The following is a 20,291-nucleotide window of genomic DNA, read 5'->3' on the forward strand; positions in this document are numbered from 1 at the left end:
GCGATTCTCTGGTGGAAGACAATTGAGGCGAAGGCGCGGGCATCGTGACGATTATTCACAGCGCCGGCTTCAGTGTCTATACCATTAAATCGCGCGTTCTCGGCACGGCCGCGGCGGCGGTGCACCGATATATACGTGCCGGCCGATGAATACCGGCTGTTTGCATAGGTCCGAGGTGCGCCGACATATGTACAGGGATACGAGAACGACGCCGACGACGAGTCCGGGCTAGAACCCGAATCGTCCTGAGAGCAAAAGGGAGAGGCAGAACGCCACGGCGCGGCGGGCCCCTGTGTACACTCAGCTGCCGGTCGGTTTTTGCGCGAGATTGGGCCCCTCCGTCCACGAGTTACTAATGTTACGAACCCCGGCCTGCGCCGGGGACGATAGCGCAGCACGCCTTACGGAAAACACAGTTGGATTTTCCTCGAAAATATCCGGTATATTAAGAACTCGAACTCGATAAAACGAAGATTAACTCACGCCGGAAAGCAGCGAAAAATTGTAGGAATATTAAATGTAGGGAAAAGAAATTTTTTATTGTTTCATTTTTTAATATTTGAAAGACTCGCGGTCACAAATTTACTTTCTCCTCGTTAAACGATTCCTCTGTGAAATTTTAGCAAAAAGTTTTATGCAAATATAAGTATTAGACAACATAAACGTAAATTTTTCAAAAAAAGCTCACACATTGCAACAACTGTATTTTAATTTTGAAGTATTAATTTACTTGCACGATTTTACTTGCGCGTCATGCAGCGCGGATTTTCATAAACTGTGGCGTAAATTGAAACATAATAAAGTATAATATAAAGAAAGATGCATGAAAATATTTGCATCGTTGGCATAAAAGTGTGCAGAGAAAATATTTCGTAATTTCAATTTTTCTCAAAGTAAACATCAAAATTGTGCATAAATTCTCTTTATAATAAACAAATTAAGACAAAAGATAATTTAAAACACTTAATTTACAAATATATAGATTCTTCTAATCGATATCAATTAATTTATCATTATCAATTTTAAAATACAATTAGTTTTTAATTAATTATTATTATTTTATATATACCTACTGCTTCTTTTGAAATTAGCTTCTATTGTTTGCCACTGAATTTATGGAAAAATCAAATTTTACGGATCTACACGAAATATTTCTTTTCCTTCCATTTTATTTCTAGTTGTATAAAATGTCGGAACTCTCAGGAGACGCGAAAACTCGGCATCGAGCGAATCATCAGAACGATCTGTACCGGTGGTTCTTATCGGAAAAGGTAGCGCAAGTAGACGCCAAGAAGTGGAGTCCAGAAAGCGAAGGCAAGCGTACGCTTCGCCGAGCGTGAATTCGCGACATTGCCTTCAAACGCTACATAATTGCGGAAATTCGATGTCATCGCGGATTTTACCTTCTACGCGGATCTGTGCGCCGACATTTTGCGCACGATATACGAATTGAAATCATCCGAGTAAAGTTGTACGGTAACTTTTAGCATAAATTAAGCTAAGTAATTATAATAAAATAAATTAAATTCAACAAAATCAATTTTTTTTAAATCTATCAAACAATATTGGCATATACTAACTGTACTATTTACAATTCTAAAATAATCTAATTATACGATATATATTATAGATCAAATAAATTAAATTATTGCATATGTGCAATTTAAGTAATTCATTTGTATTGCTACGCAACTATAATTTTCTTTATTTGATTTATGTCCCGCTTCGAATTATTATTCATACAAAAATATCCAAATTATCTTTCTACCTCTATTTATCAAAATCTAAAAATCAAATTCATGTACTTCAACCATCATAAAGCGCTATGCTTCTTCTTTAAAGTTGCCAGCTGAATTCTCGCGGCATCCAAGAAGATGCGCCGTAATGCGCAAGCAGCCGTGACGGATTTATGGTAGCTGCAGGACTTTTACCGAGAGGAGAGCAGGAAGCGTGCCCGGCGTGCATTTGGTCCTGCGAGAGGAGCTAAAATGGAAATTCTCGTCGCTGGTTGGCTAGGTCTGGCTCCGCCTTTCCCCGGGACGTACTACGTGTGTTACGCTCTACGTGGTGTTTAAGCAGATACGTATACCTACTAGCGACATGCTATACTGTCGCTGAGAATCGCGGGACCCTATTATAGCGAGGGGGGGGGGGAGGAGAGAGCCGCTGCCCCTTTCACCCGCGGCATCGTCCTCTTCGCCGTTTTGGTAGCGCCCCCGGAATTCAGGTTTGCATTATGGGTTTGCGTAGCGGTGTGTAATCCGCGTCTCGTAAGTTCGTAACGCCGGGATTACACGCGGCCGAGGACCCGAAACGAATCGGTATGTACCTATTCGCGGGACTTAATTCGAGCTCCAGTTATGGCTCTACAACGGAGCCGCGTCTAACGACTCTATCTTGAATCGGCGAGCCGCAAAAAATCTCGGACATTCATAACTTCCAAAGCATTGATGAAAAATAACATAATGAACAATATAACCAAAGAAATCATCAAAAAACATAGAGAATTAGAAAAAATATATTTAAAAAACAGCCAAAAGTTAAAAGATATAAAAGAGAAAATTTCATAATATTTTATGTTATTCTGTGACAACAAAATCATGTTTAAATTAAAACATAGATTTATACTATATAATAGACGTTTATATTATACCTCAGAAATATCCCGAAAGGTTATCAAATATATGATATATACAATCTCAATAAGGATCAAGATATTTTCTTTAAAATTTACGATCAAAATTTATTAATCAAAACAAAATACGATTTAATGTTCGATTTGCTACTTCCCGCGGGATTAACGTAACTCGTGTTAGTAAGTCCGTTATTTGTGCGTCGTGGGTTAAAAACACGCGTGACTTACATTACGGTCACGCCGCGTAATTTCGAGGTCGCAATTTTCCAAGCCATCAGACGATAACCTTCCGCACGATACGTTAACATTACGCGATTATTTTTATCAAATGTGTTTTCGCGAGCGCGCAATTGCAATAGGTTTCATTTATATACACATCCCGCTTAAATATTTGTACACACTCATTTTTTTGCAAGTAATTTACTCACGTGATTGGTTCATGCCGCGGTGTTATTCGCCACGATTATCGCACAGCGATAGTTATTTTTCCTGTATTATTTTTCTGGAAAAATGTAAATGTTGGGAATAACAAAATAAATTCGCCCCGTGGACAATATCGGGGGCGGGGAGGGGGGAGGGGGAGAAAAAAAACCATCGGCGAGAACGAAGATTCGACGCTAACATCAAAAACCGCAGAACGGACGTGCGAAAAGTACAGCGACGACGAGGAGGAGGGAAGAGGGGGAGTAAAAAGAGCCATTCATTTTGACATCGATACCGTGCGCCACTGTTTTTCTCTTTTTTTACAGAGTCGAAATAATACGACTCTGATCGCCACGGTGTGCTCAATGAAACGACACAATATTTGAACCGCCCCGCGCGCGCGCGCGCGCGTCCCCGACCCCCTGCAGGCTACGCTCCTCCATTGCTAGACAAATATGCTCCGAGTCAACATTCACAGTACCGAATACAGCTACGTCTGATTGTGTTCTCTGCCGGGACGGGGGTGAAAGAAAGACAGACGCGCCCCGTCGTGTGCTCACGTGTACGCGTACGCGGCATTATGCTCGTCCGCACGTCGTCGATTCGAGAATCACGACGACGTCGCCGAGACGCGACAGCTCGAAGAGTGTGTGCATAATGAGGATTAAAGCGACGGAATTTCTTTTGCATCGCTTCAAGTAAAAAAATTAAATTAAATTTTTTTAATATATATTTGTTAGAGCGTTAAAATTTGGTACTTGCAAAATTTATAATGCTCTCTGCATAGCAAACTTATAGTGTATTTTTATATATTGGTTATTTATCTTAATATTTTATACATATATAAATTTTAATTTAAAACGCAGTTTTCAAAGCAATTATTTGATAATATCTCGTACTGATAATTTACAGACATTTATTTAGCTATTTTTCGCTCTATGTGGATTCATGTATATACATATATAAAATTATTTCACATATTATTTAAGAAATAATATACAGATCAGTTAAATCCAAAGATAATAATCGACATAAGAATTCAATTTTTGTTCTTAAACTCTCTATATATAAATATATTTTTAACGTATTTTCTCATAATCGAACTTTGGAAAATTATTCGAGAATATAGTTAATAATATGTACAATCCCAGAATAAAACTAGCGAAAACAACATTGATAATAATTCGTATAAGGAAGAAAGACGAATATCGCTGACTTGATTCAATCAACAATATGGTAATCCTTGCTCCGATGACAAGATCGTCCCGGTGGAACGCCGTAAAAGCCAAACAGAAAACCGCCCCGCTGGTCGTTTCGGAAATTAAGTTCCTTCGCCTTTGGCGCCCGAGTCCACGGGGATCTAATTATCAGTTTGGGAACTTTCGAAATTAATAAAACTTCGTCTGCGCTCCGTTCTGCCCACCCTGCCCTTAGACGCTCTTGTTATATTACTCTTGGAAGTAAAACCGACATCCTTAGAGCGGAGGGTTCAAGGAAGAAACAGCGGAGAACGAAGGAAGAAGATTGGCGAGGGGGTCGCTCCGTAGAAAAGGACGAGCGTAAAGGGTAGGTTAAAGGGACGGCTGAAAATTTCACGGGAGTTAGTGGGGATCCTTTTGACTGAAAGGGGAGGATCCGCGAAGAACGTGAAAAAGAGGAGCAGGCAGATTCAGAATTTACCAGTCTAATGCGATTCTCCCCCACGAATCACTTTGAAAAAGAAGTTTTCGGGGTATGCTTGCGTCAGACTTACGGAATCTTATTTGCTGTATTACACTCTAGTCAAGAATGTAAAAAACACTTTTATGGACTTAGGAGACTCTAATGTCATATCTATGAATGAAAATAGCTTCTATATATTCTGGAAGCTATTATTTGCTTATTCAAAAAATCTTGACACAAAAAATAGCTTTAAAGACAATAAAGAGAAAGACAAGACAAATAAACCCGGAGATTTTTCAAAGAATTGTTTACACATTAATTCATTTATACAACACATTTAATGTATTTTCGATTATTATATTAGATTTCTATTAGCACTTGTTTATAAAAAAGTTTTTATTTAAAAAAATTATTTATTATTTTTTGTCGGCTTAACTCGTCACTAAATCGAAGATCCAGCAAATATAGTCGACGTACATACAATCGTTTTATTAGAAAAACCTATAAAGATGTCCGGTAAAACCGTCCCCATTCGAAATTCGTTCATTGGCGCTTATAGGTGTGAGATTCGCGCGCGTACGTCTCTCTTCTCGAAATGTTTCGAATGATCGAAAATCGAAGTAACGTCTCTGTAGCGATGACGTCGAGGGTCCTCAACCCGCCACGTGGGACACATCCGCCTCCTTCCGTTCTTCACTGCACTCTGGGTCACGCACAACGCGCGCATACACGACCCGCCGGAGTTCGGCACTCGAGAGCCCTGGAAGTAATTCGGTGTCACGCCAAGCTGCGGTTTTACATCGAAACTGGAGTGTCCCATTGATACACTTTGGCCGTCATTATGCCGCGCGACGAGCGTTTCCCTGCTATCTGTCGATATACGCGCAATTCCGTGTACTTTGTAATTTCGCCAAAGTGCACTGCAATATTAATACCATTTCTGCCACACGTGCCACACATCTCGTATATTCCGTAATTTTATAAAAGCAACGAATATTTTAATTTAGTTACGCGCTTATGTATATGTGTGCGCGATGGATATGTATATACAGTGCATATACGGCAATGCGACTTTATAATAATCGAAAGTATTATGTAAATAGATGTAACTGTTTCATTTAATTCTGTTATAATTAAAAAAAAGTAGCATTTATATATATGTATTTTGAAAAATAGCTAGCAATATACCGTAAAGTTTCCGATATATTAATATTAATCTCATGTTAATTAACAACAGTAATAGTTTTTGAATTTAACAAGAATATGCAAATATATAGAATACGTTTAATTAAAACTATATGTATCATATAGTTTTGCTGTAGCCTGCATGTAGCTCCCTTTTGTTCTACTTGTAGAAATTGTAGCATCAAATCATTTGTATATTGTACGTTCCACCTTTCATACACCCTCATAATCGATCGTTATCAGTCACATCCACGCCAAGGGACGCCTGTATATCTGGGTGTTTATATCGCGTTGTAGGAAACCGGCGGCAAATCGTTATTCAAATCCTCGGGTAAATTGGGGGTAAACCGAGCAATATGTAGCGTTTAGCCGGCATTATTCGCGACCCTTGATCGCATCGGGGGTACCGTCACACCGAGGATGGAATAACCAACTTCCCCTCCTCGACGGGGATGTCTCTTTCTCTTTCTCGCCACAATGATCGGGTACCGAGCGGGTCACAATGAGAGATCCAGCGGGGTATGAAGCACCCTAACGTCGTCGGTGCACATTTAACGCGCCCGACCACTCCCCCTCCTTTGGCTGTCCGTCTCGTTCCCTCTTTCGCGACGGTACCATTTCCAGGAGGGGTGCTAAGCTTCGCTGTCGCTCAGGATTACCGGCTCTGATTTGCTCGTCGAATATCGCGGCGAGTTCGCGTCGCTTCTGCATCCGCAGGACCCCCGTAACCGCTGCGGCCCCCGGGGGCAGCACGCGACCCGCGGACTCCCTCGAAGACCGTCAATATGGACGATTGTTTTCCCGGGGATACAGGCAATCGTGATTTTTTTTTTTCATTCGCTTGGTATAATCTTCATTGCCGGGGGATTGAATTTTGCTTCGAGGGAAATGCAGACGAAGATGAATCTCAATGACAACCGGGAGAACAATCTCTATCGCATCATTTTATGTTTATACAAAAATACACTACGCGACAGAGATTGGCATCTCTGATATGATTTCCAGTATTGCAATTTCTCGTGCATTTTTTTATCAGATTAAATTCTTTCAATATTAAAAAATTACCTTTTCCATTTTACGGCTCAATTTTGTCTATAATTCTCTATTTTGATAATATTTTAAATTAGAAAACTTTCGTTATCGAAAAATTATCAACGAATCCTTATCTAGAAGCTCCGGAAGTTGCCAGCAATATTTACACACTTTTGAAAAGACGTCTCTACCTAGGCTATCGTCTGGCTCAGTCCGTCTCTCCTTCTCACGTGATTTACGACAGTCGGAAAGAAGGCGATAGCCGGAAAAATGCGAGGGAAGGAAGAGAAAAGAACTCCCTCGTCCCTCGTTCTGGGAGGCGAGAGCGAGTTGGTGAAAACGGTCGGTGGAGAATCCGAGAGCAAGAAGGAAATTAAAATTCATGAATGCTTCGAGCGGCGTCGAATTAAAATTCATGGCGGAATTATCGTCGGCTCCTCGAAAACAAAGGCGCGCGCGACTTGAGTTAGGTACACGTATACTCGCGAGTCATTCACGGCGAGAGTTTCGCGGTCGCGAACTGACTTTCCTTCCATTAGCAAACGCTCATGGCTTCCCATTCGTAGTTTATATAACAAAATCTCTTATTTCATACACATTTTACTTTCGTTTTGCTCCTCATCCGAATTTTAATTCCTATAATGTCTTATCGTTTCGAAAATTCTCTCCTCCGTCCACTCGGTTCGTGAACAACGACTTGGCTTGATCCTTGAATGACCTACCAGACGAGGACTGCTGTCTTGCGCACGAGAATACGAGGCTCTCTGGTCCAGCGGCCACTTCATTACCATCCGAAAACCGGTTAGCTCGATCTATGCCGTGGCCTACGGTACCTCGCTACTGCTATCGCCGAGGAACAGCTCAAAGTGCTTCCGTCCGTCGTGTTCACCGTTAATTAAGTGCCATTGCTTAACTTGCCATTGTCTTCACGTTACGTTTTTGCGTAGACTGGATATACGTTAAGAGCATTCTTTGAGTAAAAATTGCATAAATGGTTATTGAAATCACTTTATCATTATTAAAATAAAAGTTCTGAAAAATATCACATGTAATATATACTTATATTAAGAGCATTAAGAGTATCGAATTTTGTATATAATAAACACTATTATTATTGAATTTAACTTTTACTCGAATTTCTTAACATATCAGAAAATAAATCAAGAGTATGCGTATAAAGGTTTTTATACTTGAAAACGAAGCATTTCGACCTTCTTTTAACCTTATTTTAATCGACTAATTGATATTATTATCTGTTCTATGTGTGGCAAATCTTCTTGGAGCTATTTTAAGGATATCTCTTTCGCGCCGACCGAAAGAGCACTTCCCATTTCCCGTAATTGCAACCGCGTTATAATCAAGGGAGTATATACGCTCGCCAATTATACTACTGTAAAACAGCGTGAACTGCTTTCGAGGACCGATGAGACCAGAACTCGTGCGCTCAAGATATTCGTGAAATCTCGCGGACAGGTACGAGATGGGAGGCCGTGAGAGGTCGAGTGTCGTTCAGCGATGAGAACGGCGTTACTCTCCGCCTCTTTTTCTTCGTACGTGCCCGGTGTTGGATCTTAGATAAATAATAAATATTGGCGGAATCTCGAGTAAAATAATCATCGCTATCTCGAGATGGTTCATGCACCTACTAGAATCTGATACGTCCGCGCATACGAGAAAATATAGATCTATGTACACTCACGGTTGGCACGTATGTTGTCTTATTTATCATTATACAACTACAAGAGTGTACTCCATATGATAAATTAGTTTTGTTTCATTTGCAGAAATCCAGACGGCACATAAAATCAATTATCATGTATAAACAAAAATAATATATTGCAATAAAAAAAATTAAACATTTCAAAGCACATATACAATTCATAAATAAACTTTATATATAATATGTGTGTGATTCTACATATTTAAGATTGTGCTACAAGGTAATATGGTGTGATGTAGTATTATTCCAAACGTTGGCAAGTATTATTTTAGACAATTTTACGAAGATAAAAACGATTCGAAAGTTTCACAAGGCGAAAATACCTTTCGGAGGATTAAAACGAGGCGACAATCGAAATGAATACAGCGCGTCCAAGTTTTTTAGCCAGTCCGCGCCATACGATTTTACTCCGTCTTGGCGCGGACTGCGTGGTTCTCTCCTTGTTAGCACTTAATTAACTTACCACCGGCCCAACCAGTCTCCGGAGATGAGACGAGAAATTTCCTCTCGCTCGTACACCTCGTCACTCGAGCGACGAGCCACGAAAAAAAAAACATCCTACGCACACGGCGCAGCATCAATAAAACGCAGTACCGAGTCGCGCTTTTCCAGGAATAGCAGAGAAATATTAATGAAATATTAATGCCGACACTTCGCGCCATTAGTGCCGACGCGAAAATAGAAAAAAAAAGACGTGCGCGCGGTATCGTTGAATAGAATAAAATCGTGGGTCTTTGCATGCAAAATGAAAATATATTTCAGAGAGATAAATGACGCAGTTAATGCAGTTTCGAAGGTAACTCGATAATGAAATGGTTAAATGGATTGGTTATTATGATATTCATCTTCAATCTTCATATCCATCTAATCACACTCAATGTGATCGAAAAACTAAAAAAAGAGAGGGGTATCTCTCTTAAAAATTTTCAAATCAAATTTTCTCTGCGCGAAACTCTTCTCTCTATGTATCCTTACTTTACATTTAAATAAATTTCGTTTTGATGACTTCTTGTTAATCTCATTTGATTGGCTACACACATACGCGCGTGCAGGGAATCAATAACTCAATAAATACATCTCTTTCGTCAAGCACATAACGGTGGATAGCGTAATGATTCACATCGGTTCGTGTATTATCAACAAATACATTGTTTTCGCAAGATATCACGCGTAATTAGCAATAAACAAAACGGCGCGTGTCAACAGCTTCGAAATTTTACTTATATAGACACTCGCCGGCTCTGTTGACAGGACGTACATACTGGCGTTCTTCATTCCCGGCAAAACTGGAGGAATACGACTGTTGGCTGTGATAACATAAATCGGTGACGACCATAACACCGCAAATACGGATTACATTTTGGCGCTAACAACGCCAGCCGAGCTAATTCGTATTTGTAATGCGTTACGATGCGTACTTACACTAGTAGCGTCACTATTTGTACCATTATAGCGCGCGATTTGCGAGCATTAATATTATGCGTAACTTGCACGCGGCAATGTATTATCTAGCATTGATAGCAGATTATTTCGTTCACAGGTCAACTGGCGTTTGAAACAGGAAAGAAATTTATAAAGTAACTCTTGTCAGATTGATAACTAAGCTCTCATTAATATAATTGTTTTCTTTTCTCACTTTAAGTAAAGTTTTTGCTAAATAAATGTCGACAATAAGGATTTAAAACCTTACACCGTAAGATATTGACCAATTACAATCGATTCTATTCTCCTCCTATTCGACTACGATTGATCTATTTCTTACTGCTTATTTATACTTATTTATAAGGCTTAAAACCCTCATTGTGGACCGACACTTATAAAACAATTTTAAGTTTATACTGCAGATTCCGCAACCGAGAAAACATCCGTTGTTTCTTCCATAAATTGTCGCTTCCATAAATTTAATATACATGCAGGTCTGACGTTAGATAACATCGCTTATGGGCAAGTATAGCAAGTATCGCTATAGGGCGAATTAAAGTGAATAGAAAAGTCCTGTTGCCATTTTGCGATTGTTGCGATATAGTTAACGAGATATCAATTTGTAAAGGTCCACTAATCAGCGTGCGTTCGCACACACTCGGCGACAAGAGACAGCGCAGCGTTTACGATTTTTAGACGCACGAGCGACATGGCAGTGGGAGGGGCGCTCTATATAAAAAACAATGATTATTCACGAGCGGCACATTTTTGTTTACAGAACGCTCTTTCCAATGCGTCGCCACGCGCTTAGTAACCCGCAAACGCATGGGCTGTCTCTTATCATCAAATCGCGCGGACGCACGATGATTGTATAAATTTTATTAAATTAATATCTCGTTAACTTTGCAATAATCGCAAAATCAGTCAGGACTTTTCTATTCAATAACACTGTTCTATATGAGCAGTGTTACACCTATAATATTCAGACGCTCTCTTTCATAAACGTTTTTAGACGGTAAATTTTTATAATAATTATTTTAATAATTATGAGATATCGACAACTATAAATAACCACAGTACGTAATGCAAAGAAAGAGAGAAAGTATAAAACAGGGGATTGTTAAAAAAATCCGGCGATGCGCGTCGATTTTATGGCATCGACGTTCGTAGATCTTCTTGCGAGGCGCGGGACTAGATGTGAATTGATTTACCGTTTTCTCGGCTTTGAAATTAGCAGCGTGTCTTTATTTATCACTTCTGCTTTTTTTTTTCTCCTGCACGCTGAAGATGGTCGACGATACGCCGGCGTGTACACGGCCCACGTGTATAAACTCGCGTTCTCTCAACCTACATATCTGTGCATAATCAAAGGAACGTCGATGCATCCGCGAGAAATTCAGCAAGAGCGACGAACAATGAGCCACTCATGAGATAAAACTGCGTTTAGAAAATATACTCGATTAGGAAAAGTCATCTTTATTTAAAATATTACAATCCCTCTTTTGTTCAAAGACATTTCTTTCCAGAAGCATTTATGTCGCTTTTTTCCATAAGTTATTAATTAAAAAAATTTAAATCAAAATTTAAAATCAAGAACAAAAAAGAAGATGATGAACGACAACCATAGAAATCCTTTTCCGGAATGGCCGTCTCGATAATTTCAAAGTCACGCTCGTCAAGATGAGCGGCGAAGATTTTGCATAAAAATGACGAGGGATAAGCGTCAGGAATGCAGAGTTCGACGGCGCGAGATCCCGCCGCCGCGCGACGGCACGGCGCGATCGTACGCGCGGTTCGTACGGAAGATCGAGATCGCTTATCCGGAGGTCGAGCATGTAATCTGGTTTTAGCAGACGCCCGCGAAACGCTTTGTATTAGCCCTGCACATATAGACACGTTCATTCCGCGCGACAGAAGTTTGACGACAAAATATTTGTCGTTCAAACAGCACCCGGGTCCTGGAAGTCCCCTATGCCACATCCAGTCGCGGCGCCGCGACGCGGATTTCGGCAAGTATCTCTCTCTCTCTCTCTCTCTTTCTGCTCTCTCTGCTCTGCTCTCTCCGCATCGCGAATGACAACAATGCCGCGAAATTAAACGCAACGCCGCTCCTGACTTGATACCCGGAGATTGAAACCATTATATAATTCCAGCGAATTCAGATTTCGATGGCACAGACACGCCAAAGTGAGCCCAATGCTTGTTCCCGACAATTGGCATAGGGTTCTCAACGGCACATTTACGGAACAGCCGTAAATTCGCGCACGTATTCACGCTTAGTGAAATTCTTTTGCAACGTTAAGGGTATTCTTTCAGAAAAATATTAAGATGCAAATGATATTTAGCAGATGAACGGATTTATAATATATACGGTTAAAAATAAAATCTAGCATTACCGTAAATAAAAATTGAACATCGACTCGGCTATGTACGAAACATAAACAGCATTATATGAACTTGGGATATTCGTGACGCAGAAGAGATTATTGTATGACGAGAAGTGTATAAAACGCTGATTACGCTCAACAGGCAGCTGCGTTAAATTTAAAGCGCACGGCATATCATTAACTGGTATTTAAGATAAAGATAAAGCGCGCAGAAACGTCTGTATAGTTAAATTCTGAGGTTTAATTCATATTCTACGTTATACACCCGCTTCCTTCATTCCGTTTTCCTGATGGAAAAATGTTTTGCTCTATCGTTATTGGCATTATTCTTTTTAAAAAATTAACTATTAATTCTTTCAAGTTTTCATACCGTGCAATAAACACATAATTTCGATAGTCCTTTCAAACAATTTGTTCAAATCCATTTATAATAATCCATTTTCCTTCTCTCTGTTATTCTCATATTTAACCACACAGATCACTTCCAGCGCTCAGATATTAGTCCGTCAAAATTCAGTTTGTTACGTAACTTCGGAATATATATTTATTATATCTCAATAAAAAATATCGAGAATGAGCGTTCTCTTTTTCAAAAGTTTTACTTACATTTTAAGTACAATTACATTTCTCGTTTCGAAACAATATCGAATGTAGAAGCCGATTCTCACAAGATTTTATAATAATCCAGCAATCGATTTTGGGTAGATAATATTTTCATATTCTGTATGGTGTGGCATTATTGCGAAAACGAAAATAACTCGTCGTCGGCGCAATTGCGTAAGTGCGTCCTATCCGTGCGCGGGCACGTGTCGTCGCGAGCAAATAGACGGTGTGCACTTGCCGCTACCTTGGTACCACGTGTTAACCAGGCTAACCGAGATAATCACTCATTACGAGCGTTTAGCGTGGCCGGGTACCGAGGTCTAGCGTCGCCAATCCTCGTCGCGGCCGGTTTTCCCATTGGTCGCCGGTAACGTGGAAGTAACGCGTACCGCAAACACGCGAACGGTCGTTCTGGTTAGTACCGCGATCTATTTCGTTCTTTCCTTTTTTCTGCGCGCCGAGAAGGAAATTGCATCTGCTTTTCCACCGTAAATCTCCCGTATATTCCATACGGAAGAGAGTCAGAGGGATCAAAGTGGCGTTGTAAATCGTGACGATTTGCGGTAAGAAATTTCATTTGATGAAAAAAAGACATATTAAAAATTCATATGTATAATACACATTGATTAGCATTGTTGTATAATAAAATTATAAATAATATAAATAGTTAAGGTATAATATATTAATTGTAATTTCTTCGCAATTCAGTGCTTTAGGTAAGAATATTTTGAGAGAATCGTTGTTTCACTCATGCGAAGCATGTTGATTTAAATTCTATTAATGATTTATAAACGATCAAATTAGCAACCGTATTTCTTGTCATATTGCTCGGTCAATTACGCTAAATTTGTCTGTGCGTGTCTATCTATTTACTTAATACAGAGATAGGGGATCGCACATACTATGTCTTGCCTAATTACTAATTAACAGCATGTTCGCATGAATAAGCAAAGGACCTGAAATTAGCATAATTAATTTGTGACTAAAATTATCTTTTCTTATGTCATTTTAAATTTTCAAGAATCAGCAAAGAAACAACAACCCAGTGCGCGCAGTGATTTTTTTATAATTATATATGGTTTCGAACTTTCATATTAAAAAAAAACAAAGATGTCTTTAAATTGAAAATATCGCAAATTTTAATTAAATATGAAGGAAATTACAAAATCTAGTGCGATCGTGAGGATTACCTCGTAATCCTCATTTGGCTTATTCAAAACTTGTGGCTATCTTTCAGGGAGGTACTCACTATCTAAATCCAAGTGATTTAATATATATATCCCTCCGGAGGGATAACATCTATAGTAAAAGAAATTCGACAAATACAATGTTCATACATTTATAAACATTTACAAATCTGTATCAATCAAACATCTAAATGCAACGCTCGCCCGTCACGTCGTTAAGTCCTATTGATCCGTTATTAATTGTCCAGCGGGATTATCTGCGGCGATCATTAACGACTCGTTAAATCTATCGCGTATTTCATCCGTATGTTTGATGTCGTACTATCGATTTCGCGTAATCGCCTATCAAGCGCAAACGAACTTTAAAAATTAGGACGTAATGCTGGAAATTGCGAGGCTACAGAGCAATCGGTCGAATTATCGTTCACCCCCGATTGAATCGTCGGTGAATCGAGAGAAGGACGTGCTGCTACATGAATCGAAACAGCTAAACGAAGAACACGAAACGCGATTGTTCCTTTTATCGAAATACTTTGGATAAAAAATTTAGCCCTGACTAATTAAATATAGAATCAAATATTTGTTTTTTTAAAGATCATTAACGCGCAAAACGATTCATTTATAAATTTTTTAATTCCTTTTTGATATTGGCTTAATGAACTGAAAATTAAGATAAAAATTGCAAAGATCAGAATAACTCAAAAAAAACTTTTGCAGACGATACTAATCATTTCATTATTTTTAGTCTATCTTGTCCATTTTCAATCAAATTATTAGCAGCAAATTATTATTAATAGCAAACACTCCGTTATTAATAAATTTATACATTAATAATGAAAATTGATAATATCAGTAAACATTATTTTTTGAACCTAGAAAAGATCAATTCAAACACAAAACAAATCGTTAATAAATAATTGCATAATAATATCACATTAGTAAATTGGAAACAAAAAAATTATGATTAATTATCACTGATTTTGCCTGTTCCTCTCATCGAATATCATAGTCGAGGCAATCACAGCAGAGCAAATCATGTGCCACATAGGCCAGACTCCGGTCTCGAGTGTCTCCAACATTGTACGCGAGCACACGCGTGAGCCTGCTGTGGCGTACGTGGCCGCGTTCGCATATGGTCGCGGAAGGTCGAGTGACGTGGTCCCCAGTCCCGGCTGCGCAAATATTGATCGAGGTGTCGCCGTGACGAAAAATTCCACCGAACGGGAATAAAATGTCCGCGACGTCGCGGAAGATGGCGCGGAGCGTGACTTTGAAACGAAGCCTATATCGGCGCTTCGACTCGAAGTCAAAATGATCGGTACGAGAGCGTGATCGAGGCGATGCTAAAATTACGATTGACGCATCGTAAGATATGTGCCGGAATAATTCTTTTTAGTAATTTGAATAACGACGTTATCGCACATGTGTAATTCTGAAGAGTACTGTTGACCGATCACCTGATAGACTCTTCAATTTTACACTTCATTTTAATTAAGTAAAAGTTTCCATTATCTAAATATAAAAATTTTAATCTTGTGTTATATTTTTTTTATTACACCTTCTTCTACTTCTTTTTATTTCTTTGTATCAAAATTTAATTTTAGTTACCTTAGTTACATAGATTCTATAATCATAATTAATAGACGGAATTTACGTTTTCATTTTTAATTCAAAAAATTAAGCCCAGCTTTATACATCACATTAATTATGTTTATATTTTGTATGATGCATTTTCATTTAAATAGTGAGTAAAATAAAAATCTTGATAACGCAATGTCTCTTTCGCTCTTTCTCTCTTTCTCTCTCTAGGGTTATATGCATGATAAAATACCCGAATTGCGAATGTCATTTTAACCCTCAAAATACGTCAAAGAGTTAATGAAACGATAAATGATAATTAAGCCCTCATCACCCCTCGTCATTAAGCGAACACTTGATTTTTGTAAATTTATTATTAATCTCTCTCCGCTCTATCCACTCTCTCTTTCTCTTTCTCTCTCTCTCTCTTTTGTAATGAAAAACTCCAACTTATAATTTACACGCGTAATTATTTTACTTTAACTTTCGAAATTGGAATTATAATTAGAATGGCAAAAAATAAAAACATGCAAATAAAATTAGCACATTTAATATTGGAAAAATTCCTCTTTACCGTCGCTTTTGCAAGAATTTAGTTATTATATCTACGTTTTCATTTTGTCACTCTTTTGTTCGCTCTTTTGAAATCAATCATACACTCCAATTAATCTATCATACGTTTCAATCATACGTATCTATCAATCTTACATAAATTCGCCGCACATATCGACATCGATTTTAGGACCGGAAGTAACACATCTGATTGCCGGCCACCCTCGCCCGGCATCAAGCAAGTCAGTTTATCAGATCGTCTCTATTGTCGTATCTGTCTATCGGCGGGTGTATATTAGATAATGGGAACGACGGCAAATCCACACCACCCCCTTCACCACCCGCTGCGGCTCGAGGAACAGGTGGCAAGCGCGCAGCGTGGGGTAAGCACGCGCCCAAAGCCGTGCCCCCTCTAAGAGAACCGCGGCATACAACATCGGCGCGGGGGCACCATGGGGCCACAGCTGGGCACCGTGTAAATGCTCGGCTACTCACCCTTCGTGGGCTTCTCAACTGCATCCCCTGTATCGGCACACTCGAAAAAAGACACGCAACCCCTGCGCGGCCTCGGGATGCTGCCGAAAGGCCTTTGTGGGATCTTGACGCGTTTGCCGGGGTTTATGGAGCTCCATGGTGTTACCGGCAATTGAGGTGCGTTGGGCAGTTGACGTCTTATGGTTGTTTGAACATCTGATCACAGAGAAGATATAAATTAATTATCAGAAAAGTTGTTCGCTTCCAACAACGCGGTATAATTAACGAAGAAATATGTCAAGCGCAAATATAATAACGTTATTAATAACATATCAATTGTACTAATAAAATGTACGTTACGTAACGTACGATTAATAGTATTTTCGTTTACATTATACATTGTACGATTATACACGACGAATTAATTAATCTTAAACTTCGGGAAGAAGATTACAGATTATATTATTCAAGTAAATAGCACGTCGTCGGGTAAAGCTACGTAAAATATTTGTCTATCAAGGATCGTGGCATAATTTTTGCAGCTGCAATCGTCTTTTGCCTGACCCGCAATTTAAATCTGAATGTACGCGATGTGCAAACACGCGCGATATTATTTGCGCGGTATATATTTTCGGAAACTGTGTAATTGTTTCGCATTTCCACGCTCTCTGTAGATACATGTTTTGTACATATTTACACATTTACATTGTAATTACTCACCACGCGGGGCGGCCGCCGGGGTGCGAGGAGGGGTCTTTAAACATTAAAAGAATATTTGCCGGGCAAATGCTGATAAATCATTGTGCGTAATGCAGTGCAATCTTAATAATTCGAACCGTTAAATGAAGATTGTTGAATACATAGCGACAATATTTTGAATCAACAGAGCGTGGATGTGCGAAATCGTAGTCGACGCACATGCAAATATATACACAATGTACAACGATAATGGCGTGCTTACGTGTGTACTTGCGGTGTGCAAGGTTAAATGTAATATTGTCATAGAAACAACGAGAAATAAGTAATTGGAAAATTATCGGATATAATCGGAATGTCGGATTTAAAGTTGATCGCGAGATTAACCTTTTCGATATGCGTCCCTCCGTCTGTTTGATAACGCGCTGCGTTACCTGAATTAATATTTACGAATTTATTTACGCATTTGCATGTATTATGGAACTGAGAATTTTTTAGTTTCCCTAAAATATTCCCTGAAAGTATTATGAATTATTTGCGCACATGCAAATAAAGAGGATACTATGCAAATATTTATACCGCATGTGTGTAGCTGTGAATTTAAAGTTTTCTTAACGCAACATTTTTCAATAAAAAAAGTGTTGTAAATTTAAATAAAACATTAGCTCATATTATCTAATTCCAATTATATAGAAGCTTTATTTTTCCATACTAAAGACTTTAAATATATTCTCTCCTGCATCACGCATTTTTCGAACGCTTAATACAGATTTGATGATTAGGATTAATCAAACCCTAATTTAAATAAAAAACAATGTTCTACTTTTTTACGTTCACGTATTAATACATATTTATTCCTAAATTGTTAAAAACTAAATTGTTAAAAAAATTAAATTTTTGTTAAGAAAAAAAATTGTTAAAAAATTGTTTTTGCTAGGAGAAAAATCAAATTCGTTTAGATAACGGAAAATATGAGGTCTAAGATAGGTCTTGTAAATACTCTTAGGCGTTGTTACGTAATAGTATTGCCGAGTTTGCGATGTTAAACGTATGATTGCAAATCGCACCTGTACCTATGCTCTAAACGCCATTTCGCATTAGCGCAATCGCCGATAATTCGTATCGTCGGGAAATTTCAAATCGGTACCGCCGCGGAGTAGGCGCGATGCGTCCGGCTATACGATGTTAATCGCATTAGTGCAACGTTGCACGATAAATCAGATAATTAGTGGCCGTTAAGCGCATCGTAAATCGGCATTATCAGAAACGGGGTGACGTCGTTTTGACATGGCGCCACGTTTGTTTGGCGACGCGTTGCGGCGAAGCAGCCTGTGTACTTAACAAATCTTGTGATCACCGAAATGTTGATCGTTTATCAACTATTATCCTGCCAACAACAATGTTATCTGCATCATAGCGTTTCGCGATGACGCAGATTTCATAGAAAAAAATGCCCAATAAACCGATCTCTTTTCCCCTCATGCAAATTTTCACTCCACATCCATAAAACATAAACAAATGTCTACGACAATAAATTAAAAACATAAAAAGATGTTTTGTGAATTTGTTGCTCAGAATAAATGTTCGAATATCGGGCATGATTTCTCTAACACCAACTATTTTAATATACGCGCAAAAATTAAGAGCGATTACAAGCTGTATGAAGTATGTTCTCCTCCCCCCACTACTGAAAATCCACTAACAACCATTACCACTCGATTGATGGTCATTTGATGGTATTTGGTAATCCATTCCCGATGAATGGTAGTCAAAGTTGTAAATAACAATACGAAAAAAAGACGTACACGTGAAGTCAGCTCCTCCTTTCGCAAAATATGACTTTTCAGACTGTAAGTAATCATAACTATAAGTATTCGTTTGGTAGTTATTTACTAACGTTTGGTAGTCCATTCCCGATGAATGGTAGTCAAAATTGTAAGTTCACGCGCGTATGTCTCTTTTTCATATTATTATTTATAATTTTGACTATCAATCATCGAGAATGGACTACCAAACGTCAATAAACAAACGAATACTTATAGCTATGATTACTTACGCAGTCTGGAAATTAGCCGTATTTTGCGGAAAGAGGAGCTAACTTCACGCACGTACATCTTTTTTTGCTTTATTGTTATTTACAATTTTGACTATCAAATCTACTATCAAACGACCATCAATCGAGTGGTAATAATTATTAGAGAATTTTTAGTAGTAAGAAAGTCAACACTTCACACAGCTGCGATTACACCGTGTAAAGATAATCGTTTCAGATAATCATTATAGTGACACATCGAGACAGATATTTAATTTAATTAATTTAACTTTTCGGCCTAGTATGCAATTTTAAGTATGAGTAATATCGCTTTAAGATCGCGCGCGATGCAGTTTTGGAGTTTGAAATGTTCCCACGCGCGATCCGTGCGCTCAACAAGTCACTCTCACGTTTCGTCCGGCCCGAAAAAGCAATCGCCGTCGAGTAGAGAGAAGTTAATCGCGACACGGCACTAACCGATGTAAACTATCCTTCGATGATACTTCTCTAAGTCCTGCGATATTGCGAACCAATTCCCCGAGGCGACCGACCTGTCCCCCATCATTCCCACAATTTCCCATACGCTTTATGCCGGCACCGTCCTTCATGGGGTCCTCGCTGGGGTCGAAACGCTTTCATCATGATCGATAAATAATTGTATCTCGGGCTTGCGGTTCTTGCCCGCAAATCAATTAAGCATTTA

At 38.9% G+C, this 20,291-nt stretch overlaps 1 protein-coding gene across 1 annotated transcript in view; it reads right to left on the reverse strand.

The window, feature by feature from the left end:
* The window catches only part of LOC105453769 (putative odorant receptor 71a), a gene marked incomplete at its 3' end in the record, with an annotated part of 75,549 nt that extends 57,647 nt beyond the window's left edge, over positions 1–17,902 (reverse strand). The window contains exons 1-2 of the mRNA XM_011695968.1: positions 17,822–17,902; positions 16,882–17,076 (exon numbers count right to left, since the gene is read on the reverse strand). The remainder of the gene's footprint in view (positions 1–16,881; positions 17,077–17,821) is intronic.
* Positions 17,903–20,291: the final 2,389 nt, after the last annotated feature.

Source organism: Wasmannia auropunctata, unplaced genomic scaffold (genome assembly GCF_000956235.1).
Source record: "Wasmannia auropunctata unplaced genomic scaffold, wasmannia.A_1.0 LD335995.1, whole genome shotgun sequence".
Classification (NCBI taxonomy): Eukaryota; Metazoa; Arthropoda; class Insecta; order Hymenoptera; family Formicidae; genus Wasmannia; species Wasmannia auropunctata.